The sequence below is a fragment of the Mustela nigripes genome, chromosome 8 (genome assembly GCF_022355385.1).
Source record: "Mustela nigripes isolate SB6536 chromosome 8, MUSNIG.SB6536, whole genome shotgun sequence".
NCBI lineage: Eukaryota > Metazoa > Chordata > Mammalia > Carnivora > Mustelidae > Mustela > Mustela nigripes.
In genome coordinates, this window is record NC_081564.1 from 5,410,857 (window position 1) to 5,438,059 (window position 27,203).

General features: G+C 47.5%; 1 protein-coding gene across 14 annotated transcripts in view; it reads right to left on the bottom strand.

The window, feature by feature from the left end:
- Positions 1–27,203, bottom strand: part of ZNF664 (zinc finger protein 664) — a 187,963-nt gene that overhangs the window by 106,268 nt on the left and 54,492 nt on the right. For 12 of the 14 annotated variants that reach the window (XM_059408233.1, XM_059408229.1, XM_059408231.1 and 9 more), the window contains exon 3: positions 23,758–23,867. The exons of the other annotated variants lie outside the window; for them this stretch is intronic. The gene's annotated coding sequence lies outside the window, so the exon portion shown is untranslated. The remainder of the gene's footprint in view (positions 1–23,757; positions 23,868–27,203) is intronic. 14 annotated transcript variants of the gene reach the window in all.

A 27,203-nucleotide genomic window follows, 5' to 3' on the forward strand; every position in this document is an offset into this window, starting at 1 on the left:
AGCATAAATTAACCAATTATAATAAAATACCAGATAAATGCCTTTGACAACTCTGAATTTCCCAGGAAAATGCTTCCAGCTGTGACCCCTGACTTGCAAGGCATGGGCTGCCCAGGACCGAGTTTGTTTATAAGGGATGGAGCTGTGTCTCCCTCTTCCTCCTCTACGGGGTCTCTTCCTTTCAGTTGAATGGGATCAGATAGAGGCAAAGTGTGTTAAAAGTCACTGACAAGCAGAGATAAGCCTGGATATTCCCAAGACTTCCCATTACTGTACATCAATCTGCTTTTTATAAATGGAAAATGGACTCTTAAGGATGAAGCCAAGAGAAGGTTGGAGGTAGCAGCCTTGATCTGGGAAGAGGAACGGTTCATTGAACAGAGGGTGGGAGGAGGAATGGGGTCTGCAGGGCAGATGGACCCACAGCCCGTTTTTGTAAATAAAGTTTTATTGGCACACGACCATGCTCATTCCTTTACATACTGTGTGTGCCTGCTTTTGTGCTATGAGGGCAGAGACTCCAAAGCTGAAAACATCTGCAGCTTACAAAGTGGGGAGCCACGATGGTACTATCTGTGGTGGCTGGAATAAGGAGAGACATGGAAGGTCATCATTTGGAGTTGGTGCCGGATGCCCAGCGGAGAGACCAAAGCAGCAAGAACCAGGTTAGCAGAAGGCACGGAAGTGACAATGAGCAGTGTGACACAGCTTCAATCCTCACACCATCTACACTGGCTGTGTTCACTCTCTGCCCTGTGTAACAGATTACCACCACTTAGTGGCTTAAAACAATGTTTATTGGCTCACAGCTCCATAGGTCAGGAGTCTGGGCACAGTGTCACAGGGTTTTGTGCTCAGGGTCTCGCCAGGCTGAAATGAAAACCATGCTGTCATCTGAGCTTAGGGTCTTCTACTGAGGTCACATGGCTATGTCAGAATCAGTTCCTTGAGGTTGTAGGACTGAGGTCCTTATGTGGCATCAACTGAAGATCACTGTTAGGTCCCAGAGGCCACCCCAAGTGCATTGCCATGTGATCCCCTCCATCTTCAAGCCAGCAGTGGAGTACTTCTCAAACATCAAAACCCCCTTGTGCTTTGAATCTCTGACTTGCTTTGTGTCTGACTTGCGGACCCAAATATAAAGGGCTCCTTTGTTTAGGTCAGACCCCGTGGCTATTTCCCTATCTTAAGGTCAAATGATCGGTGACCTTAATTACATCAGGCCTCCCCCAAGAATAGTGTTAAATAAAATGACTGGGAGAAGAGGTGTGTACCCAAGGGCTGGAATCCTGGGGCCATCTTGTAATTATGCCCACTCTGCACCATCCTACAAAGCAACAAGCAAACAGACAATGCCTGAAGTTGGTAAACCCTAAATTCATCACATCAGCCTGTCTTTTGGAGGTGTGGGGGTATCCGCCAGAACTAACATCTAAAACTATTCAATACAGGTTGGCTCCAGGCCAGGAATGAGGAGGTGAGGAATGGGGCAAGGAGCTATCACTTACCAGTAGAACACTATTCTAGACTATTTAATTTTTTAAATTATGCACATATATTACTTTGATAGTGATTTTTAAAAAAAGAGGGTAAAGAAGTCAATCCTACTGGATTTCTTTCCTGTAGGTTTTTAGCTCCGTTTTCTCATTTACCGAAGTTACCACCATCTACCACCATCTAGCGCCATCTTTATGTTCTTTTCTCTAACTTCAGGTGTCCCTTCTATTCCTCAAGGGCAACTCACCCACCTGCCCTTGACCCCAAGTCTCCTCCAGCCTTTCCTGGGAACTTCCTCCATCTGACGGGCCCTGCCTACCCTCCACCAACAAACTCTCCCTCTCAGTTTGGGCTCCCCTAGAAGCAGAGGCTGAGACCAGAAGGTGACTGGAGGTGGTTTATTTGGGAAGCGACCCCAGGAAGCAGTGGATGGGGAGCAAGGAAGTGAGACAGAGAGGGGACAGCAGGCCATAAAGGGTTTCCAAGCTGGGGCATCCCGGGAAGCCGTGTAGCCCACAGCCACCCAACCAAGGAGCCAGGGAGCCGGGACATTTGCCTCCCAAACTCCATCTGTTGCTGGTTGGGTGCAGCTTGGGCACTGGCCCTTTGGCATGCCATGTACACCACAACGGATCATGGTGCCGAAGGTGGAGAAGGAAGCTCTCGGCAGGACACCACAGGTGCCCACCATCAACCATCAAGTACCGTCCACGCATGGACACAAAGGCCCACAGAAATGCAGGTGGGCCCTACAACACCCATCGTTGTCTCCCTCACCACTAGCTCTTCCCTTGAACAATGATGCCTAAGGATGATGGAGAGCTGTACTGGTTTCCTAGGGCTGCCATAATAAGTGACCACAGACTGGGGGCTTGAAACAACAGCCATTTATTCCCTCACCGTTCTTGAGGTTAGAGGTCCAAAGCCAACGTGCCATCAAGGCTCCCTCCGAAGGCTCTAGGACACACTCTCTTCCATGCCCTTCTCTGAGCTTCTGGAGGTTACCATTGGCAGTCCTTGGCTTGTGGATGCCTCACTTCACCTCTACGTCTGGCTTCATGTGGCCTCTCCCTGGTGTGTCTGTGTCCAATTTCCCTCTTCTCATAAGACCAGCAGTCCCTGGTTTGGAGCCTACCTTAATCCAGTGTGATAACAACTTGATTATACCCACAGAGGCCCTGTTTCCAAGCAAGGTCACAGTCACAGGTCCCAGAGGTTAGGACTCGAACACATCTTTTGAGGAACGCATTTCCCAACCAACAACCACACACTTAGACCAGACCACACTATGGACCAGACTCCATGCTAAGCACTTCATATGTTTAAATCTCACACAGTACATCTGAGGCAGGTGCTATTATGATTCCCATTTTACGCACGAAGTCCAGAGAGGTTGAGTAATCTGCCCAGGATCACACAGCTGGTCAGTGACAGAGCCAAAAATCCAGAGCCCACCATCAGACTCTGGTTCTGACCAGTGTGCAGACGGCCTCTCCCGTACACCCATCTGCTCTCTTCTGGACCCTGAATCCCCTTATAACTATGGTTTCATCTTCCTTCCCCTTCCTGTCCAAACTTCCCATTCAGTCAGCCCGCGTACACACGGGCAGCATCTTCTAGGTCCCAGATCCTGGCGAGGAGTTGGGGAATCCCTGAGCACAAATAGGAATCTGCATTTTTATCATGCAGTATTTTATGCTTCCCTCTAAACTGCCTTACAGTGCTTTGGGGACTGGAGCATACCGTCTAGAGGCTGGACAGATGCTAATCAAATCCTTGTCCAGACAAGCATAAAATTGAGAAGGTAATAAGAGCTATGAAGCTAAGAGGAGAAGCTAACCCGGCCGAGAAGGTCAAGGACACCTGCAGAGAAGGAGCAGATTAGGCTTGAGGGAGGGAAGGGCCCTCTGGGCTGAGGGAAAAGCAGGTGCAAACAAGGCAGGACCTTAAACAGTTCCTTTCCTAGATTTAAAAAAACAAAAAACAAACCAAAAAACCCCTGGTAATAAGAGAGATACTCAGGAGAAGACCCTGGCCTAGGGTAGGGGTCAGCAAATGCTTTTTGTAAGGGACCAGATAAGAAACATTTTAGGCTTTGTAGGTGAATGATCTCCCTGGAAACTACTTATCTTTACTCTTGTAGGGCAAAGCAGCCACAGACAATACAGAAATGAATGGGCCTGCCTGTGTGTTAATAAAACTTTATTCATAGACACTGAAATTTGAATTTCGTATAGTGTCCACATTATAAAAGATCATTCTTTTGATTTTTCTCCCCACCACTTCCATCGCTTTTAGCTTGCAGGGTTGTTCAAAAACAGGCGGCAGGCCAGACTTGTCCGGCAAGTCTTTGTTTGCCAACATTTCAGAGAGCTTCTCGAAAGCATCTTCAAGTTAGTCTGGTCTTTCTGCATTGTGGTTGCCTTGTTATCCCTAGGTTTGAGGTAAGTCTTGTTACAAATTACACCCGGTCTTAGCAGTGCTCCGAGGCATCGAAAGATGGGCCTGCGGGTCCCACCAGTCAGGAAAGGGCCAGAAGCAGCTTGTTACAGACCAGAACCCCAGTTGAGTGGGGGCCCCTGGGTCCACAGGGAAGGATCTGCAGCACTTAGGAGCTCTCTTTGGGGATTCCCAGGAATAGGTAGGATGAGGAAGCAAGGAAAGGAGATTTCCTGGGTAAAGGGATAGGAACTCGAACTGTGGCCATGTGGGTGCCTGAGAGAAACACGGACCCCAGCCCAGACCCTCAGGGACATCCCGCTCCTCCCCCACCTTCTCTCTTTTTCTTCCCTGCCTTGTTCCAAAAGGGATTTGAGGCAGCTTATGAGAAAGCTATAATTCATCATGATGGGTTACCAGAAGATAAAAAAGAGACCCCATCCAAGGCTGAGGCTCCTTCAAGACCATAGCCCAAACTGCCCTGCACATGTGATTCAGAGTTTTCTAGAAGCCACAGTGAAAATGAAAATCTGATTACACGGCGGAACTCAGAGTGTCCCCGACAAAAGATGAGCCAATGGCGCAGGTGTCAGAACTGACATCCCCAAAATATCTTCAAGTTGGACACAAGGGTGACTTTGACAAGGTAGTTGTCATTAACCTTGTTAATGTTAATGTCCTGTGCACGTTACTCTTTACAATTTAGTCAAGATAACTAATCACAGGATAATAAATAGTAACCCCCATGGTAGGTCATGTGAGTTAATTCTCCAAGGTCTGGCACACCACAGTCCTGGGATGGCATTCCTGCTGGTTTTGTTAATCTACCCAGTGTTAGATTTTAGATCTTCTATTTTGGCAAGGATGCAGAGAAAGGGAAACACTCACACACAGTTGGTGGGAAGGTGAGCTGGTACAGCTTCTCTAGAGAACAGTACAGAGGCTCCTCAAAAAGTTAAAAATAGAGCTCCCCTACGGCCCAGCAATTGCACTACTAGGAATTTATGTAAAGGATCCAAGAATACAGATTTGAAGGGGCACGTGTACCCCGGTGTTTATAGCAGATTGTCAACAATAGCCAAATGATGGAGAGAGCCTGGATGTCCATCGATTGATGAATGGATAAAGAAGATGTGGTATACACATACAATGGAATACTATGCAGCCATCAAAAATGAAATCTTGCCATTTGCAACAATGTGAGTGGAGCTAGAGTGTATTATGCTGAATGAAACAGAGAAAGACAACTACCATATGATCTCACTCATGTGGAATTTAAGAAAGGAAACATATGAACATATGGGAAGGGGGGCGGAAAAGGAGAGAGGGCAATAAGCCATAAGAGATTCCGAACGACAGAGAATAAACTGAGGGTTGATGGAAAGAAGTGGGGGTGGGGTGGGCTGGGTGGGGGAGGGGCCTTAAGGCAGGCACCTGTTGTGATGAGTACTTGGTGTTGCAGGTAAGTGATGAACCACTGAATTCTACTCCAGAAACCAATATTGCACTATACGTTAACTAAATAGAATTAAAATTAAAAAAAAAAAAAAGATGTTAGACCTTCCAGGGCAAGGGGACTTCAATCTGATGCCCACGGCCCAATTCAGCCCACAACCTGCTTTTATAAATAAAGTTTTGTTGGCACTCACCATGCCCATTCCTTAATGTATTGTCTGTGGCTGCTTTTGAGCTACAGCAGCAGAATGGAGCAGACACAACAGATTATACGGCTCCAAAAGCCTAAAATAATGACCATCTGGTTCTTTATAGCATGAGGTTGCAATTCTGGTCCAGAAGAAGGGAAGGGCCACATGCCCTTCAGGTCAGCCCTTCCATCAAGACTGTTCTCAGCCAAGTTCCCGATAGATGTGGTGCAGCAGTGAGGTTAAGATTCTACTTCCTGGCAAGTACCTGGCGTGCACTGCCCAACACTGACAGTTATAAATGGAAACACATGCCTGAGCCAACATTGTGGGTTGACCTTGAGAATCCTGACAAGGACAGTTGCCTGCATAGGAAACCTCCGCTCTGCTGAGAAGTGCCAAGTTTATCCTTAAAAAATAACACAGCATCGCACTCAGCACAGTTTGACGAGCCCTGTAAAGCTCACATCTGTTTCATTGAGGATGGCCGCACTAATTTTAGCCCGGAAATCTCTGCAGGTCCACACACCCAAACCCAATGTCTCAACGCAGCCCTGGTAGACAGCTCAGCACGGAGGTATGTGCTTCCCTGTGAAGGGTCACGGTGTCCTTGAGGCCCTGCCCTGAGCCCTGCCTGGTCTCAGTTCACTAGCAGCGACAGGAAGCTGGCTCCTCTCTTCGGATGCCTGCCTCTCGGCTCCTTCCCCTGTCCCTCAAAGCTTCCTCTCAACCTATCCCCAGGGAAACCTGGAAGGACTGGGGATTTAAGGCCTCCAGGGTAAACCCCATGAATAAGAAATGAAAATCAGTGGGGGCGCCTGGATGGCTCAGTGGGTTAAGCCTCTGCCTTGGCTCAGGTCATGATCTCAGGGTCCTGGGATCGAGCCCCGCATCGAGCCCCACATGGGGCTCTCGGCTCAGCGGGGAGCCTGCTTCCCCGCCTCTCTCTCTGCCTACTTGTGATCTCTGTCTGTCAAATAAATAAATAAAATCTTAAAAATAAAAAAAAAAAAAGAAAGAAAAAAGAAATGAAAGTCAGTGGATAAATAGTCCAGCTTGCCCATTCCTCGGTAGAATGATTTCAAGACTGGTCCATGTAATTCTAACGGGATCCCCCAATGGGCCTGGGTCCCAGCTGCTCACAGGTTTTCTCCCTTTCCAGTCACACTCCCCACTCCTTCACCTGTGTTTCCCAGTATCAGCTCCTGGATAAACTACCTCCCTCCAATGTCTGTCTCAGCATCTGTGTTTGGGGGACCCCAATGAGCCATGTGCCCTCCAAAGACAGACTGTTTACAAGTCCTACAATGAATGCATTACCTCACATGACCTACTCGAGGGGAATATTCATTAGCCTGTTAAAAGTTGAACAAAATCCACCAAAGCTAATAGCACTGGCTTAAAACAAAAAAGTTAAAGTGCTACCCTGATGTGTTCTGGAAAGAATTATAGGGAGGGGCCAATTGTCTGTTAAGATCACTTGAAGACCTCAATGACAATACCATGTCTTACATATTGAAAAAAAAAATAATAATCTTCTCTGAACAATGTCTATAATGGCCCTTGCCATATTGTATTACATTTTCCTGAATAAATCTCTCTCTCCTGCATGTGGTGAGTCGTAGGAGGGGACACAGGAGACACCCCTCTTTATTAACTATTAACAGGGTTAACAGTCTTCCAAAATATCAGCCTTCTGAAATGGTCTGTTTGTTCCTCCTTGTGCGTCCAAGGGGGAAAATATTTATAAATCAAAAAGAGGAAATCAGGCTAAGATAGCTCTGGGAGCTCCATCAGAGCTGGAATGGCAGTGGTGTTGCAGCTTAAGGTATATATTATAAATCTGACTTCCTTTCTCTGGTAGATGGACTCTGTAATAACCTCACTGCTTTCCCCTTGAGCATCCATACTCAGCGCTGTAACCTTCCAGAACTCTCCCATCTGGCCTCTAGGCTTGGCCAGGTGCCTCGCTTTGGCCAATGAGATGCTGGCAGACTTGATGCATGCAGAGGCTTGAAAAAGTGGCTGGCATTTCTGCTTGCCTTTGCACCTCCTCCTTGCCATGAGAACATGCCTGGGCTAGCCTGCGAGAGGACAAAAAATATCTAAAGCCGAGTGTCCCAAGGTTCCACCCAGCGCCCTCCCAGACCAGCCAACAGGCACAGGAGCAAGCCCAGCCAAGGCCAGGACAACCACTCCGCTGACGGGCAGACCCATGAGCTACAGAAGTGCTAATTGTTTGAAGCCACTGGGGGGCGGGAGACTATTCGTTACACAGCGCTAGCGTGGCAATAAATAACAAATACATCTTCCTTGTCTAAAATCATATTAGAGGGGCGCCTGGGTGGCTCAGTGGGTTAAGCCTCTGCCTTCAGCTCAGGTCATAATCTCAGGGTGCTGGGATCAAGCCTCGAATCAGGCTCTCTGCTCAGCAGGGAGCCTGCTTCCCTCTCTCTCTCTCTCTGCCTGCCTCTCTGCCTACTTGTGATCTCTCTCTCTGTCAAATAAATAAATAAAATCTTTAAAACAAACAAAAATAAAATCATATTAGAGACAGGTTTCCTATGTCATAGGCTTTGCAATCAAACACTACCACAACCATAGAGCATGACCAAGTGAATACAGAATGCCCCTTCCATGAAAACTAAACCTCCACTGACGTACCTCTAAAATGGGTCTAACAGTTATCAGAAAGAATCCCAATTCTGGAGCCTCTGAGCCTGCAGGACACATTGCTGTCCGCGTGCTCCCTGCCAGGGCTTAGTCTCCTTTAATCACTTAGTCATTTCTGCTCCAAGCATCTAAGGAGCATTTCCCATATAAAACCTAGATGAACGGAACCAAAGTTCAACACATATACCATATACACAGACAGCATGTGTCAGATTTGGGTACAGTATGAGCAGCATATAAAAGGGGGTTAAAGAAAGACCAAGAGAACACAAGAGAAGGAATCCCTAAGTGGGAGGTGACTTGGAACATTTGGCAGAAGAGGTGACAGTGTGAAGATGTTTAGGGGACACAGAGAGGCACCCAGCCATCTGCCTCCACATGATCACACCTCGGCCGCATGGTCCCAGAGGCATGGGGATATTTTAGGAAGGAGACACTTAGCTATCCTGAAAGTCTTCTGGATCAAGTTGAGAAAGGGAACGAGGAAAATGACAGAGGCAGGGAGCTGTGGCGTCGAGGGAAGAGTTTTCCTGGCTTTTCTCATTGCTGGCGTATCTCTCCCAGGAGTCAGTACCCCTGGACACGGGGGGTGAGCCGTCCACCAGACGGTGACATGCTCAAGACACAAAGGGCTGTGCAGGTGATGGGACCCACAGACTCTCCTGGAGCCAAGTTTTCAGTGAGATCTCCCTCTTCTCAACCTCTTTGGATGTCAACGAAGTTTGAAAAATCCACGAATCCCTTTTCTTCCAAGGAAATGCTTCCTTCCTACTTCCCCCCAACTGGCCCCTCGCACAAACCTTGCTTCCCTTGATTTTAAACAATGTTTTAGAAATTATGAAAGTGATGATGTTTGTGGAAGGAAAAAACAGAGACTTGGGGAAAAGTACAAAGAAGAAATGAAAACCGCCAGTTGTTTCCCCACCCAACCCAAATCACTGTTACCATTGCGGTGGGTTTTCTTCCAGTCCCTTCTAGGTACGGTTGTGTGGGACTCTTGCTCCTATATGGTCATGCTATTTGTATTATTTTGGATCTAGCTCTTGTCCCTTCATATTATAGCTTTCAGACTCAGTTTCACGATCAGGGAGACTAGCGTGCCATGTGAGGTCACACGAGGCATACATCTGAGTTTGTTACCACATAAAATGTCATCAGAAACATTCTTACGGTCTTTGGTGTCCACTGTAAACAGCTTTTAAATGACAACGGAATAATTTGCAACAGATACCTCAGATAAGTAATGGTTCTATGAACCTCGGAATCTTTACTTGGAAGGGTTTGTACTTAAGGGGATAACAACAGGTCTGCTCCCAGGACTGTTACATTGTGAGGACTGAATAGACAATGTATATAAAATGCTACAGTAACACAGAGGAGAACCTCAGTAAAAGTGAACTATTGTGAGTGGAAATGTTCCCATAATTACTGTTAGCCTCGTGCCGCTGCCCTCACGCGGCTGCTCTGATATCCCACTGCTAAATTGTTCCCGGAGTTTATACCAAATACAACTTCCCCTAGATTCTCCTTTGGGGCAACAGCATGGCAAGTTATTTTATTTTCTTCTCTGCCGATTAGATGGAGGAAAATGTTATTTTAATTTGCATTTCTTTGGATCCGATGCAGGTTGACCTTTTAAAAGGTGTTTCCCGTAACTTCCATGGTGTGTGTGTGTCTGCTTGGTCAGGGAGCTGTCTGTATTCTCGGCCCCGTGGAGTTCCAGGAGGAGGCCTTGGTGCATCTCTACCTCTTCCTGTCTCCGGGCATTCACTAGAAGAGTCCTGAAGGCAGCTCATCTGTCCTTTGTCAGGCGGCCCGGGAAGCCCAGGGGGGCATCTGCGTTCCCAGAGTTTCGGGACAGGAGGATAAAAGGACATTCAATGGCACCTTTGCAGCTTGTCACCTTGGTTGTGGCTGTTCCTGGGTCCGTCAGGGGCATCTCCCTAGTCTGGGGGATGGAGCAAGGCTGCTGAGTAGGGGATGCTGGCCTGAGAGGTGTTAGGAGGGAGACAGAAGGAAAGGCAGGAGTGCTGAGAGCCCAAAAGACGGAAAACTGACTGTTTTTGGTCAAGAATAGAGTTTTGTTACTGCAGTCATGGAAGCATGGGTATTGCTACAAAACATATAAAAATGCTCCAGATTCTTAGGTAGTTTAGGCATCTGAAAGAAATAAACTGGTACTAATAATAATGATGATAATTTTTAAAATCTGGCTCTCTCTCTGAGTCACGTGTAACCTCGTGTGTTCTGTCCACACAAAGACAAACGCTCCCGGGAGGCATAGCCCTCGGCTACTTGGATGTCCTTGCTCTGCCTTCTCTCCATCCCTCTGTAACTGTTTCAGTCAAGATAGCATTCCCTTGGCTTCCCAAGTTCCCAGAAATGCAGCTTTCTCCTTCTATGTTACACCTAACAGTCTATTTTAAGATGGCGCCCCCTGGCTGGAAACCAGCTCAGCCGGGACTTCTAGGAAGGAGCAGCTATTGGCTGTGGGAAAGGCAGGGGCTTTTGGCTCAGCACACCAAGCCAAAATCTCATTTTCTAGCTCAAGACATTCAAGGTTTTTTCCCCCAAAATATAGAATGCTAATTCTGTGCATTATAAGATTTCAAATAAATAATGCTAGATGTTCCCCACTGTTGACAAAACCCTGGAATAGCCAAGGGTTCCCTCCTGAAACCATCCCCAAGTCTTCTGGAATGCTCGATTAATGTAAGAAAAGAATCCAAAGGCAAACTCGAACCAGGAAAACACAGTGAACAAAGGGAACTGGGTGAAAGAAAAGCCATGGGAGCTGGGAGAGAGGTCCCTAACTCTTCTGCCCTACCCAGGGCAGAAGAGTTAGGGACCTCTTCTCTTCCCACATAGACCCAGGCTCATTTATCTGCAAAAGTGCTCTGAAAATGAGGGGGGAAATGGGAGCCCTCATCCTAAAAATGGTAGTAGTGACTACACTGGGTGATGGAAAAGGGAAGGTCCAGAGGAGAGGGAGGGGCTTGTCCTGGGTCAGGTTTGTAACCAAAAGGAGCTCTCTAGGCAAGAAAGTCAAGGTGAGAGACCGTCCTAGCACCCATCCGCATGCAGCCACCCCACATCTCACCCCAGCAGTGTTAAGTGACTTTCTCTACTCTTCACACCTTGTGACCTGCCCATTACTGGTTAAACTCCTCAAGGGCAAAAGTCTTGGGGTTGTCCTTAGATTGGGAGACCAAATCAAGTTCACTCTTCTACTAGCCATGGGCAAGGCAGAAATTAAGCGCTAGTCTCATGACCAGCAGCGGAAAGCCTGAATGTTTTCGGGTAACCACCTAATGGTGGAGTGAAAGTTGATTAGTGAGTTGCATGGGAGAAGGGCTTCCTGTCCCCATTTGCTCAGTGCACAACCTAAACAGCATAATCAGTAAGTCCAAAGGATTTCCAGCCCCAAATACATGATGGTACTAAAAGCTCAGAGGCAGGGGGAGGAAACAAGAACATTGCCCCGCCTGCCAAGAGCTCCCTGTTCATTTAAAGATGTGTCTGCCACGGTCTCCTTAATAAGTCGATGTCAGTGGGGGGACCAGAGTGGGGTGGGGGGCTAGATTAAAAGAAACACAACAACGAAATACAACAAAGGAAACTTCCTGGGTCCCTGGTTTGAAGAGGAAAAAAAAAAAAAAAAAAAGACAAGAAACATATTGTGTGAATGAGAAATTTTAATCTTAGGTGATATTGGGGGTTCTTGTTCCTTTTCATTGGATGTGATGGATGACAAGTGTGTGGTTTAATGAGATAAAGTGGTTTTTGTTGGAGATGAATGCCGGAGAAGCATTCAGGGGTGAAGGGCCGTGATGTCTGCAAGTCGCTTTTAAGTGGCTTTCAGCGGTTGGGGCAAAAATAGATATATTGAATCTGGAGATCAACAGATTCCATAGATGGATGACAAAACAAGTAAGGTGAAATGCTAACAATTGATAAATCCAGCTGGTAGATACACGGAGCTCAACTTCCAATGTTTTATAATAAAAAATGTTATCTGACTCACAGATCGGCATATTTTTGGTTTTTGTTTTTTTTTTTTAAAGATTTTGTTTATTTGACAGACAGAGATCACAAGTAGGCAGAGAAGCAGGCAGAGAGGGTGGGGGAAGCAGGTTCCCCGCTGCGCAGAGAGCCTGATGCAGGGCTCGATCCCAGGACCCCAAGATCATGACTTGAGCTGGAGGCAGAGGCTCTAATCCACTGAGCCACCCAGGCACCCCTCGACATACGTATTTTTATACGTGCTTACACACACACACCCACACACACACACATATATGCATGTGTGTGTACACATCTATATGTATGTATCCATCACACACAGATAGATAAATAAAAATATCTATCTTTTATATATACATACACACACACATATATATTTATATAAAATTCTGTGTCCTACAAGGAAAACTATAGATAACATCTAGCCTGAGACTTACCAGGGCTCATGCTATCCAAGGGCTAAGGTCACAATGTGAGCCAATCTGTCTAATTTTTCTTCTCAGGGAAACAAAGGTCTATTGTTCAAGGTGTATCATAGCAACCATGATCAGTGCTTTATTGTTTTTAAGCATTTCCACATACGTTCTATCATTTAGATCAGGGGCTGGTCAATTTTTTTCTGTAAAGGGGCAGATAGTAAATGGCGCTGTGGGACAGTCTGTGTCACAATGATTCAACTGCGTCCTTGCAGTGTGAGAGCCGCGACAGGTTATGTGACAATGAAACTGCACCCACAAAACGGGGGTGGGGGCAGGCTGGATTTGGCCCAAGGACCACCCCTGGTCAACCCCTGATGTAGATCCTCTCAGTGATGGGTAGGTACTATTTGTAAACCCCATTTTACAGATGTGGAAACCAAGGCTTGGCGAGGTTCAATCAGTTAACTAGTTAAGTAGTAAAATCAGCAATAAACCAGATGCTCAGATCCCAACCCTCAGGTTCTGTTTCTACCTATCACGTTGCCACATCTGTGTCTTAAAAGTAAAAGATGAAAGACAGAGTAGGAAAAAAAAAAAAAAAAAAAAAAAAAGGAAACCCTCTGCAAACAGGATCTCATTTGTTCTCAGTGACTTCCCTTTCCTTGGGAGACCAGGGGCTCCAGGTATGGAAGAAATGGAAGAAAAGGCTAGACACACTTTTCTCTAGGGCCACAGCTATGGAAGGGTGAAGAAGCCAGTCCCTTGAAAAATGTCCACCGAGGAAAAGAGACAGCCTCATGACCAAAAAGCTCAATGCATGAGCGTCTGACTTCAAAACTGGTAAGAACTTGCCTTGAACTTGACATCTCAACGTTTTAGTTAAGCTTTCTATTTTGAAATAATTGTAGATTTGCATGCATTAGAACTCAAGCAGGGACATCTCGTGCCCTTTATCCAAGTGCCTCCTACTTTCATTTCTTGCAAAGCAATAGTACCATGTCATAACCAGGACATTGACATTGAGGCAGTCAACACACAGAATCTTTCCCACGTCCAAGGACCGCGCGCTCACTGCTCTGACCTCTCACCCCTCTCCCCTCCTTCACCTCGGGGGAACCACCAGCCTCTTCTCCATCTCTGTAACTTCACCCCTGCAGTCACGTTCCATAGATGGAATCACACGGTGTGCAGACTCAGCGGCGTTCTCTGGCATCCCCAGCCGGAGGGCTGTAGGTATTACTGTGTGTTCCTTCTTATTGACGGGAAATATTTCAGGTTCTGCCTGGAGCCCCTCCCAAGCCACTTGTGACACCACCTCGTTATCAGCCTCCTTACTGATAACTTTGTCTGCGTTGTCTCCCCACACCACCCCCCCAGCCCCCGCCACAGAAAAGCAGCAACAAAGCCAACACTATCTTCTCCCTTCTCCTGGGGGAACCGCCATGGGTGATCCCTCTCTCTTCTCTTCCACTGCTCCTGTCCCACTGAGAACATCCTCGAATCTTCTCTATCCAGAAATCCCATCTCTGGACCCAGATCTCCCATCAAGCTAATAGTCTGGCACAGAATATCTCAGGGCTGCACGGATTGCCTCTGGAAAGGGTTGAGGGACTGGGGACAGGGGAGGGGCAGAGACTGACTCTGGGCTATATTGGGGGGAAATCATTACTTCCTGGACAGCACAGCACTTCCTATTCAAAGCACAGCATCCCACACTCCCTGCCCTGCACTGCTAAGCAGCCCCCCCTGGGAGATAATTTCTTTAAAAAATATGATTTGGGGGGGATCAGTCAGTTAAGAATGTGCCTTTGGCTCAGGTCAGGATCTCAGGGTCCTGGGATGGAGCCTTGGATCAGGCTCCCCGCTCAGCAGGGAGCTTGCTTCTCCCTCTTCCTTCACTCCTCCCCCTGCTCTTACTCTCTCTTTCTCTCAAATAAATAAAAATCTTTAAAAATGTGTGATTTTTTTTTCATGTGCTACATACTGTTCTCTTAACTGGGTCCCGGATTATTTGATCAAAGCCTAGGCGTTCGATGTTTTCTCCTTTCCCAAATGGTTGACACCGAGAAGAATGTCCTAACACCGTCTTTGCACGCAGATCACTGACTGCATCTCCGAGAGGGACCCGCGGGACAGATTTCTCAAAGTGAACTCCGGGATCAAGGAGCCCCCGCCTCTGGCCCCAAGTGCTCCCTGTAGAAGACAGGAACCTGCATAAGGTATGAACGTAGAGGCCAAGGGTGCCCTTTCCCACACCACTCCCAGCTTAGCCTGTTTCCAATCCTTCTCCATCATTAAGTCAAAACATGTTGCCTCCTGCTGCTCACTTACGTATCTTTGATTTCTGCTGAGGTTGACAACGTGTTCAATTTTTCATTTGCAATTACTTATGGCCCAATTACATTTTCTCTTCCCCGAATCGTTGGCCCAGAGTCTTTGCTCATTCTTCTTTTAGGATCCTTGTCTCATTCTTACTAGTTCACGGGAGTATGCTGTGCATTTCAGGGTACGACTATGTTCGGACCAAATATTTATTTTCATAGTTCATCTTTGGTTTTTCATTGACCAGAGGAAACAAATATATTTGTGTGGAAATTAACATTTTTCAAGTGGTCGATTTATAAATTTCTTTCCTCAGGGATTTTTTTTCTATTGTTTTTATACTTGGACAGAAAGAACTTATCCAAAGAGCATCTGAGCAGCAGCAACCATAAACTCTTCTTAATTCATCGATGATTTTACTCATGGATAACTTCACATTACATATTTCCCCCATGCAACTGAAATTTATTTGGAATACAGGATGAACTGAGACTCTTGACTGATTTTTTTTTAAAGATTTTATTTTTTTATTTATTTGACGCAGAGAGAGCAATCACAAGTAGGCAGAGAGGCAGGCAGGGTGGGGGTGGGGAGCAGGCTCCCCGTTGAGCAGAGAGCCCAATGTGGGGTTTGATCCTAGGACCCTGAGACCATGATGAAGCCGAAGGCAGAGGCTTAACCCACTGAGCCACCCAGGTGCCCCATGATTTTTTTTAAAGAGTCAAATTTTGCCCCCAGATGATTCATTACTTACTAACCCAGATATCCCTCCCGTCATATAGGGTGCTTCCTCTCATGTGATTAAACATAGCAAGTTTATATTGAGAATTCATTTTTGAGCTCTCTGTTCTGTCCCTTGATCTGCTGGTTTATTCTCGACTTAATGCCATGTTTAATCATTATCGCTTTCTAACACATGCCCTGCTGGGTAGAGTAAGTCCCCTCCGTGACTCACTCCTGTTATTCAGAAATTCCCGGTCACTCTTTCTGGTTTTTTCTTCCTCCTCAGGTTCAGGATCCTTTCGTCAAGCTCCTCAGGTTCTCCCAGGATGGTCCGTCCCATGCCCTCCACCTCCGCAACCTCTTTTCTGTCCATGCACTGACTTCCGTTTCCACTGTACCGTCCCCGGGCTTTGCTCTCCCGGTAAACACTTGATTTTTCTCCCGGTGAACTTAGGAGTTGGTGCGCACAGGACATCCAAGGCCCCCGGTGAGGCAGTGAGCGAGTCCTCACAGAAGAACAGGTTAAACTTGGGCTACACAGTCCATACTCCCTTCACACCAATGCAGCAAACTCTATCATTGCTCTGAAATGTCTGTGGTAGCTCCCTGAGGGAGGACTGTACTCTCTTGCCCCATTGAGGACAGCCTTGGCCACATGACTCGCTTTGGCCAATGGTCTACATGTCAAAGTGGTATGTGTCACTTCTGAACCAATCAATTAACCAACCCCCCCAAAAAGAATGCCATCTCCCGCTCTTCGTACTCTGGGTGTGCTGGTGACTGTGACCGGCTGGGTTTCCAGGAGCGGCCCTTGGGACTCGGTCACCCACCCACGAATCAGACACAAGTCTCTTGAGGGCAGACTGTGGCTGTGTATTCCTCCTGGTGCGTCTGCTTGAACTCACACAGGGCAGGCACTAAACACTGTCAACATATTTATCTGCGGAACCGAGGAAGGCAAACATACCACCAGTCCTTTTCCCATTCCCTCTCTCTCGGGGCAACCCTGAGACCAATTCTAATGCTAAAAACAATCCCGATGCTTTGTGAAGGGGAGGTTTCCATGTGCCTGTGAAACCCCATCATTAACATTTATACCTAGGTTCCATTTCTATTCCCAATTCATTATATTTTTCCACTCCTGACTCCCAGCGAATGGAAAACGGATTGTAAAAACTAGGCCAGTGTCTTACGGGAAACTTCTTCAACCCAGAAAACAAACAAACAAACAAAAAAAAAAACAGAGAGGGACTCTTCAGAGGAAGTGGGTAACACTTCTCCTGCTGTTGAAGAGTCAAGGACCCGTGCTCTGAATGGGCACGGTGCTTCGCTGCCCCCTTGCGACGCGCTTCGGGATGATCGTGTCACCCGCCTTGGAGACAGAGACATAAAGGCTTTGAAGAAACAGCCTTCACAGGAAATGCCTTCCGAAGTTGTCTGCACAGGAAATAGGGACAAAGGGAGAGAGGACGCAAAAGAATGTGGACGGATCTGTTTTATTCTCGGCTGGCGCGTCACGGGAACACTTTCCGTCATATATCCTGGGTCGTCGTGGGAGGTGGGGTGCTGTCCCTCCTCGCCCTCCGCTGGAACCTGCCTTTGCTGTTCCGAGAGGAGGGTTTTCACTCGAGGCGACTCTCTTCGTGGCAAGCTCTGCCTTGACTCGCCCCTCCAAGCCGAAGACTTGTCTCTCCCCTGGGCCTCCTGGAGCTGGGGACAGGGACTTTCAGGGCTGGGAGGGACAAATTCATAAGTGTAAAAGGTTCTGGGGGGCGGGCGTCCTGGCAATGTCTCCTCTCCTATTTCAGATCTCGTGTTAAGGCTTCTCAGTGAGAAAGCAAGAGGGCCGAATGCACTTCGTGAACGGGCTCCCAGCCAGAGACGGGGGAGGGCATCTCGGACCTGAGGTGCGCTTCCTAACCCAGAGTCCGGTATTTACGGTATTTATGTGGTGCAGGCCATCTCAGAGCATGGGGAGGGTGGTTGCAGGGCTCCTGACACTGGGAGGGGACCTGAGGGGGGTCACCCACATGCATTTCTCTGCTGTCCCCTGTCTACTTCCCTCCGTCCCCACATGTCATCTGCTCCTGCCCCATCAGTAAGGTAGCGCAAATGTTTTCCCACTTGAAAAGAACCTGAGTCTATGGGAGTCCAGTCCTATGCCAAAGCCTACTCATCCCGTCACAGCGGGACTGGGATTCAGCCCTCCCTGTGTCTCTATTTGGTCTTCATCCCTGTGGCTGGCACAGAGCTCCTGAAACCCTCGGCCTACGTGATGAGCACCCTAAAGGTGACTTTTGTTATGTTAATGAGGCGACTTTCGGAAAGAACGTGAGGCTGGGGCTGGTTGCCAGGGGAAGCCGCCCTGTGATTGTAAGGTTGGAAGTGCCAGTCCCCCCTCCCAAACCTCCAGGGAGGAGAGGGGGGCTGGAGGGTGAATCCGTGGAGTCAATCATGCCCGTATAATGAAGCCTCCAGAAAAACCCAGAAGGTTGGCGTTCAGGGTTGGGAGAACCCCCAGGTTGGTGAACACACAAAGAGGTAGGGGGAGTGGGTGCCCGGAGAGCATGGAAGGGCCACACCCCTTGCCGGGTGCTGCCCCTAAGTTATAGCCATTGCAATAAACCCATGATTCAGTGAGAAAAGTGTTTCTCTGAGAGCTGTGAGCTGCTCTAGCAAATTAGTCAAATCCAGTGAGGGGACCATTAGAATCTCCAATCCATAGCCAGGGGCCAAGATCACAGTGACAGTCTGGCCTTGTGACTGGTCTCTGCAGCAGGGGGTGGCAGTCTTGTAAGGCAGAGCCCTTGACCCATGGTTCCTGGTGCTCTCTCCCAGTAGACAGTGCCAGAATCGAGTTCAACGGCAGGACACCCAGCCGGTATCTTTACCCACCGTTCATGATTCTTCTTGGGGCCGGGTACAAGCCACCCTCACCAAATCAGGATTTGGGGATTAGCGAGGAGGAAGAAAGAATGGTTTTGACCGGGGAGTGGGTTGGGGCTCTCACATGGTGTCAGGGATCAGAGCTCACACAGTGTTCTGGGGACGCTCCGCCGGTGTCCCAGGGAATGATGGAAGGATGTTCAGATGACCTCCTGGCTCTTCAGAGGAGGCCTTCGCTGGCGGGGATGAAGGGGATGAGGCCACGGGCTCGTTTGGAAATCACATGCAAGGTCTGCGTGACCACACCGGGGAAGAACCAGAAAGAACGGGAGTGGCAGTCTGGCTCTGATGACCCTTTGACTGGCCTCATCCAAGCTTCTAAAGCAGAAGATGAAGAGAAGAGATTTTTCAAAGAAAAAGCAATTCGGGTGCGAGCTGGGGATGACGCTCATGTCACACAGCTCGCCGCCAGGGCAGCCGGTCCCCACCCCGCCCGCACACGTTAGCACGTGGAGCAGACCGGGTCTCTGCCTGAGGCCTTCACGTCCGCTCTGTGGCTCGCGCAAAGGAAGGTGGGGGCTGCACACGGCCACCAGTGGGGAACGGAAACACACAGACGGGACTTTTCTGCCTATTGACATCCTCTGGGGGACCCTGGTCTACAGAGAAATAATAACTTCCATTTTGGAAACCAGCCAGTCCGCTCTTGTGTCCGCCAGCTTCCCCGGGTCCGGATCCCGAGGTGGGCACCCCGCCTCCCTGCCCGTAAAATGCCGACTCAGCAAAGTCTCTGAGCTCTCAGTTTTTCCCTCCGGAAAGCAAGAGAGAACACACCCCCTCCCGCCCACCCTACTGAGAGTGAGTGAGGCCGTGCTCGCCACTGGCTGAGGGCTGTGCTGGGCTGTAGCCTGAAGGCGTGCATTGCAGCTGGACGCTATCAGATCGCTGTCCCTGTCCCCTCCCCACAGTGGCCGAACAAGGGCCTCCTTAAAGGTAGGTTCGAGCGCACACCTCCACCATCGGTGTGTGTGTGTGTCTGTGTCTGTGTGTCTATGTGATTGTGGATCTGTGTCTGTGCATGTGTGTGTGTGTGTGTGTGTGGACATACACAACACATGAGCTGGTGTGGTATACATCGTGCTCCCTAAAAATACTCTACAGATTAAGATTTCATAATAACATGATGCAAAATACAGCAACAGGAGTCTGCTTGTCCTCCTGCTCCCCTCCACTGACTGTCTGGCCTCCAGGCCACTCTAGGACACAGACACCCCCGTACGTATTGCTTGTCTTGGAATGCCCCTGCCTCTCTCTTGTCTGGGCTGAGCTGGTTTCCCCTGGGCCACAGGAGTGACAGGGCTGGGAGAGGGGACACAGTGAAGGGGCGCTTCTCCCGTCCTTGTGTGGTGCTGTCCAACACTGGAGATCCACCAGGGAAGCCACATCACGTCCATGTTCACGACATAAATCCACAAAAATCCATGACATAAATTCAGTCACCAGGAGATAAGGTCCTCCAAATGCTAACAGGAGAGAAACGGACACCTGGAAAGAGCCTCTCCATACTGCTCACAGTTATAGCCTCACCCACGTGCTGAGAATCTTCCAGGAGCGATTAGCTCCAGGACAACATGGGAAAGGTTGCACGCTCTGCCGCCCCTTCAGGCTCAGACACAACTTCTGCCCCAGGGGTTACCAGCAGAGGCCAGCTTGTCTCTTCTGGGGCTCCTCAGGCCCAGGGACTCACCCAGCACCCGTGGCCCTCTCCAGCACAATGTTCTAGCATTGCACACAGTGCCACGCTCATCACCGCCAGACGCCGAGCCCCAGCCGAGTGGCGATTTTGCTCGTTTCTCTTTGCACAGAACCTGCAGCAGGGCCTGGCTTCACGTGTTGGTGGGACTCACTCTGCTCTTCTCCTCACAGGTGAGTTCCCTCGAGGGCAGAATCTGCTGCCTCCACCCTGCAAACCCCACATTTGCTCACAACGGATGCCACTGCTCCCTTGAGATGTCAATCAGCCAGCCTTGCCTTTGAATTGATTGAGGCTAAATGTGTTTACAAAAAAAAAAAAAAAATTAAGTCAATGAAAAGGTGTTACTTTGTTGCTAGTTACCGATGATCATGATGTGTCTTATGTCAGACACAACTAGTTAGGGAAAACCACTGATGGACCACGACTGCAACTCCCAGCTGAATCAAGTTCCCTCCCGGGGAAAATGAGCCTACAATTTCCTGCTCCACCAGGAGCCAGCAAAATCTTGTGAGTGGCATTCACCTTCATTTTTTATTCCAATCCCCCCCCCAAGAAACTCTCCTGGGGGTGAAGACGTTTTCCAAAGAGAGGTTAAGGTCACTCTATCCTACCGCAGACACACTCAATGCCAAACCATGGGGCCCCTGAGTTGCAGCACGGAGAAGCAGACCTTAGCTGATCGCCTGTGACTGTGAGCTCCAGGGCCGAGCTGGCCAGCCTGTTTCTGAGCTCATTCTATCTCTGCAAGGATTATGCTGAAGACAGAACTCGTTTCCTTGACCTGTTTCTAACATCTGGGGGCTTGTATATAAGGGACTAATGGATTTTAAAGGTTGGACGATCCCATAGAAGAAAAGCATAAAAAGTCTTTTGAATTTTGAATTTTCTTGAATCTTACTTGGAAGTAAGCGCTGCCAACTCATTTTAACCCCATGATACCAGGAGTTTAGGGATACACCGGAACTTCACGGACAAGTGGGGTAAGTGATTTCTCTTTTAATTCACGACGCAGAGTCAGCCGGGCTGGACTTCCAGCTTACACAAGCAAACCTGGGTCAAAGACAGTGTCGGCCAGGAGGAGTGTGGCTGGTGACTGAGTGGGTGCCAGGCCCCTGCTCACCAGACCTTGTGAGTTTGCGCCATCCTCAGCTCCCTCATATAACGAGACAAACGGAAGGCACGGGGCCGCAAGGGGAAGATGCTAGATTCGAGGTCCTGTACGTACGCTTAACTATCCCGTGGTAATGGAAGGGGAATTTAAGAAAGAATGGGAAAAGAAGAAAAATATAAATTTATAATACTATAAACATTATAAAAAGAAAAATATAAATCTTATGAAATGTAAATTATAAAAATATAAATACAACTTGACAAAAATACAAGTTTAAATCTCCGTGTTTAAGTAAATCAGCATGTGTGTAGGCAATCAGCCTTCTAACTGAGAGCCGGGTCGCAACCTAGGATACCACCTTATTTCGACGGACCGAGACCACTTCATGTTTTCATTTTATTTTATAAATCTATGTTGACCCACTCCTCCCGACTCTTTCAGCAAAAGTAAAAACAGAAGAACACTTAGGCCCTTTCTTTATCTGCCACTTCGTTTACTGATGTACATCACACAAACTTTTCCTGTTGACTTGTAATTCCGACAAAGCTTTGTATTTGTGTAAACCTGATGTGCGATTTCATTGACCCATGTCCCCACGATCATGCCCCCATTTAAATAATCGGAATATGTCCCACCTGACGCATTGAAGTCCGCCTTTAGGAAAGACCCGGCCACAGTGTGAGGCCGTGTGAGTCTCTTCTCCCAAAACTCTTCTGCACCAGGTCCGGCTGGAGTACCAACCCTCCTGGTCAGTTCAGCGAGAATCCCTCATCCCTGAAACCCCATCACCTTGTCCTGCCTTCAGCAAGAGTTGGCTGAGCAAGACTCCTTCCCCATCCACTAGCCCTCCTCACCACTGACTATAAATCACCGGTTGCCCTTGCTGTATTCTGAGTCGTCTGACCTGTCACCCACCACTGCGATAGTCCTGCCGCCTATTGAAACAGCCCTGAATAAAGTCTTCCTTACCATTTTAACAAGTGTCAAAATAATTTATTCTCTTTTTTCCCCTTACTTTTTAAAGGAACCTCTATGCCAACCCCCTGTGGGGCTCGAACTCACAGCCCAAGATCAGGAGTCACACGCTCCACCGACTGAGCTGGCTTGGAGCCCCCAAATAAATTATTCTTTGACAAGCTAAACATCTCACCACTGACCTAACTTGAAAGCATCGGAGTAAAAGAGTATTCACAGAATGACCTCAAAATCCATTATTCAAAAGGAAGTGTTCTGAGAGCATTCCAGAACGTGCCTTCTTTCTCTCGTCTCCCGGGCAGTCTTGTCTACTCCGTGGCATTCGCAATAATGACTATGCTCCCAGCGTCCGAGTTCTGGGCCACCACATCCCCTCCAGCCTCCCTAAGCAAATCCAATGTTCCAGAACAGATCCTATGTTCCAGTAACTTCTGGCCCCTTCTCCTTTGCTTTTGACATCATCATCCTTCTGGGATGTCCCGACGCTAGCTCGCACCCCCTTGGGTGTCTACACCATTCCTCTTGGCTTCAAGCACCACTGCTACGGTTGCTTAATCTTCTCTACCAGGTCATGAGAATCTCAAGCTGTGAAGATGTTGCATTTCTTTGCCGCGCACGATGGGAGTCAACGTGGTGGGCATTCAGCAGATAGTCACCGAACGATTGAACAAATGTCACCATTCAATTCAATAGAACAGAGAGCAATGAGGGGAAATCTTAAAGGATTTATTTTCTGGAGGAAGGTTGGATCCTGACCTCACCTGAGCCAGGCAAATTTAAATCATGCCAAGTGAACAAGTGCCCCCTTGTGGCCATGGCTGGCAGTGCATCACTCCCAACAAAGGCGGCCAGTTCTGGGGTTGCGGGGGGAGAGGGAGAAAGGATGTTGGAAATGAGGGAGTTTACCTGTTCCCATAATCCGGACAGAATATTTACAAACCTGCCCCTCCTGCACTTCCTGTTTCGGTCGTTGGCATCACCCTGTGTTTGTCTCCAAATTTAAGAATCTAGATGTCACTCACCCATATGCTATCAGCCACAGTCTGGGGTCTTCTAACTCTTACATCTCTCTCTCCACTCCGTTAACCTGTGCTCCACACTTGTCTCCTCTGTAAAATGGGCATGATAACATCTCCTCCCTGAGTTGCAGTCAGGACTGCGTCTTGTGTTATCGTGCCTGCCCCTGCTGGGCTATGCAAACGGATTCATTGCTCTGCCCGCAGCTCTGCACTTAGGCCCCCTCCCTAACTCTTCAAACACTTCAAACCCCAGCAATACTGAGTTACTTACGGTTCCCCAAACACACGCTGTGGGTCCACGCTTCAGTTCTTCACGCAAAGCAGCAGCTCTCAGAGTGTGGTCCCTAAGGCAACAGCGTCAGCCTCAGCATCCCCTGGGAACTTGACAGAGACAAAGATTCTCAGGCCCCACCCTGCACACACTGCATCAGAAACGGGGGGGTTGGGCTCAGTGATCTGGGTGCTCTCAACCCCGCTGTGTACACACTTAATTTTGAGAACTACAGGTGTGTACCACGTCCTCTGCTGGGAGAGTGCTTTCTCACTACACCTGTGAGTCTGGGCACTGGTGAACTCCTCTGCATCCCTCAAAGCCCTTTTATAAGGAATTTGGCCTGGCTACTCATGGAACCTGGATAGGGCTACTCATGTTCACCTCTGAGCTAACACTGTATCTTGATCACACATTATATGACACTGTGCTATAATTATTTGTTTAGGAGTCTCTCCCAATAGGTAAAAGTACGTAGCAAGGAGCATCTCTGGTCACATCCCCTCTATTCTCAGCCCCTGGCAAGGTGGCTTTCACTTAAGAAGACACTCAATGAAACTTCACGTACTTGGGCGGACTGGCAGCTTGGCTGGTTGCCAATAGGAAGGATATAATTCTCTAATTGGTGGAGCCCTGGTCTCAGATCTAGGATATCTGGTACTCTTCTCTTTACACATAACTTTACAGCTTTTTTAATGTGCAAATCATATATACCCATCTCTCCATTTCCTTGATAGGAAGTGAAGCATTGACAAGGTTCTGAGACCTTTACATTTCTCAGATGAATTTTCTGTCTTTCTAGGCTGTGATTTCCTCCCCAAGACTGTAGCACTTGGTCTTTGAATCGATTCAACAAATGATGGGTAACATAACGGTGGAGAAAGCTGGTCCTGGAGACAGGCCAATGTGCTTTCTGCAGGAAGTGCTTCTTGTTATTTACTAGAAGTGAGTCCTTGGCCAGGTTCACGTCCCTGATAATGACAGCTAGTATTGAGTGCATGCCCCCCTCTGTGCAAGGTCCTTTACTAAGCATCATCTCCTTTCAGCTTTATGATAAACACAGAAGTACAAATACCATGCCTCATTTTACAGATGAGGCATCTGAGGCACAGAGAGGTCAAGCACCTTGCTCAAAGTCACACAGCTAGTAAACAGGGGATTAGGATCAAAGCCAAGCAAAAGGCCTTCAAAATCTATTCCTAGTGTGACTTTTTTTTTCTGACTCTGCATCCTAAATATCCTTCCAAGATGCCCCCTTCTGTTTTTGTCCCTTCTTTTTTTCATTGTGATTAAATATATATAACAAAACTTGCCACATTAACCATTTTAAAGCATATGGTGCATGAAGTCCATTCACACAGATGGGCACCCGCCACCACCATCATCTCCAGAACTTTTTCTTCCCAACAGAAACTCCACCCCATTAAATATAAACCCCCCATTCCTCCTATCCCCTACACCCTGGCAACCGCCATTCTCTATTTTAACTACGAACATGACCACTCAAGGTCCCACATGTAAGTGAAATCATACAGTATTTGTCCTCCTGTGACCAGCTTATTTCCCTCGGCATGAGCTCCTCAAGGTTCATCCATATTGTACTGCTGTGTCCGAATGCCCCCTCCTTTTTCAAGGCTGAGTAATAGTCCACCATGTGGTTAGACCACATGTTGCTTATCTGTTCATCCACTGATGGACACTTGGGTTGTTTCCACCTTTTGGCTACTTTTGGCCAATGCTAGGAACGTGGTGTACAGCGTCTGTTAGAGTCTCTGCTTTCAACTCTTTGGTATATGTACTCAGAACTGGGATTGCTGCATCGAACAGTGATTTCAGGATACCTGGGTTTGGGATTAGTTTTGTCCCCTCTTTTCAGTACCCTGTGTATAACGCAGAAATAGACTATATTTTTCCCTCTCTGAATAGCTATCGTCATTACAATAAGTATGTGAAGATCGAGATCTCAAATTCTAAAATATAAAGGTAGTTGATAAGTTCCACCTATCGTTGCCTCAAGAGGAGGAGAAGGAACTTTTCAACCACTCTTAAGTTCATTCGTAAGTGGGTCTGGTCTGTAGGCTACGATCTGCCCTCCTAGGCTGTTAAAGACCTTCCCTTTCTAGCATTCTTATATGCCGTGGAACTCTCTTTGGTCAGAAAATGGTCTTTAATGACCCCCACAGGAAAGAAAAGAGGAGAGAATATTAATCTGCTGGGAATTTTGGAGCCACAAAGAACTGTGTTGTCCATAGGCTGTTTTATCAGAGATGACACCTGGCACACTCTACCACGAATTCTCTAGAGTTTGTTTTTTTTTTAAACACTGTCATTTGTCGTATGATTTATGTCTGAGCCCTTGGAAGGAAATTATTTCATCAATCCATAGCACAAATGGAGTAATGGTTTGTAACTTAAAGATGGATATACTGGACGATCAATTTTCATCTTATATCATCCCAAAGAAATGGCTGATAAAATCATATTGTGATTTCTTTTTTTATTTTTTAAGATTTTATTTATTTATTTGGGAAAGAATGAGTGAGAGAGAGAATGAGAGAGGAGAAGGTCAGAGGATGAAGCACACTCCCCAAGGAGCTGGGAGCCCGATGCAGGACTCGATCTGCAAGTCTGGGATCATGACCTGAGCCGAAGGCAGTCGCTCAACCAACTGAGCCACCCAGGTGCACCCACATTGTGATTTCTTAATATAATACTAACTCTTGCAAAAAAAAATAATTAGTTATATTTTATTAAGCATTATTCATTAATTCTAGTTTTTTTCAGCTTTTGAATGAGTGATTCTTAATTAATTACTTCTTTTTATCTTCTGGATGAGTGATCAGTTAAAGCCAATAGTTGAAAGAACTTAGAATTCACGGAGAATTGGAAAATATCAAACAAAGTAAATGCATGTAAAGCATGAGATTCAACATTTAAATTAGATAAGGAAGGCATGAAGTGGAGAGGGAATGGGTGAAAACTAGGCACCGTGATGAGTTTTATAAGACACCCACAGCGGTTGCTTTCACAGCATTTATGATGAGCCAGAAAATGCTTTACAGACAAAAAAAAAAAAAAAAAAAAAAAAAATCTTCTAAAAGCAATTCAGAGGAGCGCTCGCCTGAGTGGCTCAGTCAGTTAGGCATCTGCCTTCAGCTCAGGTCATGATCCCAGGCTCCTGGAATCAAGCTCCATGGCCTGCTCCCTGCTCAGTGGGGAGTCTGCCTCTCCCTCTGCCCCTCCCCCGACTCCTGCTCTCTCTCTCTCTCTCTCTTTCTCAAAATAAATACATACATAAAATCTTTTAAAAGCAGGTTGGAGAGAAAGCGAACAGCTTCTGAATCCTCATAAGGGAAAAAAATGTTTAGAAATTTGCATGGAGGTTGGGGACTGGGATGGAGGCTAGCCCTACACACACACACACACACACACACACACACACACAC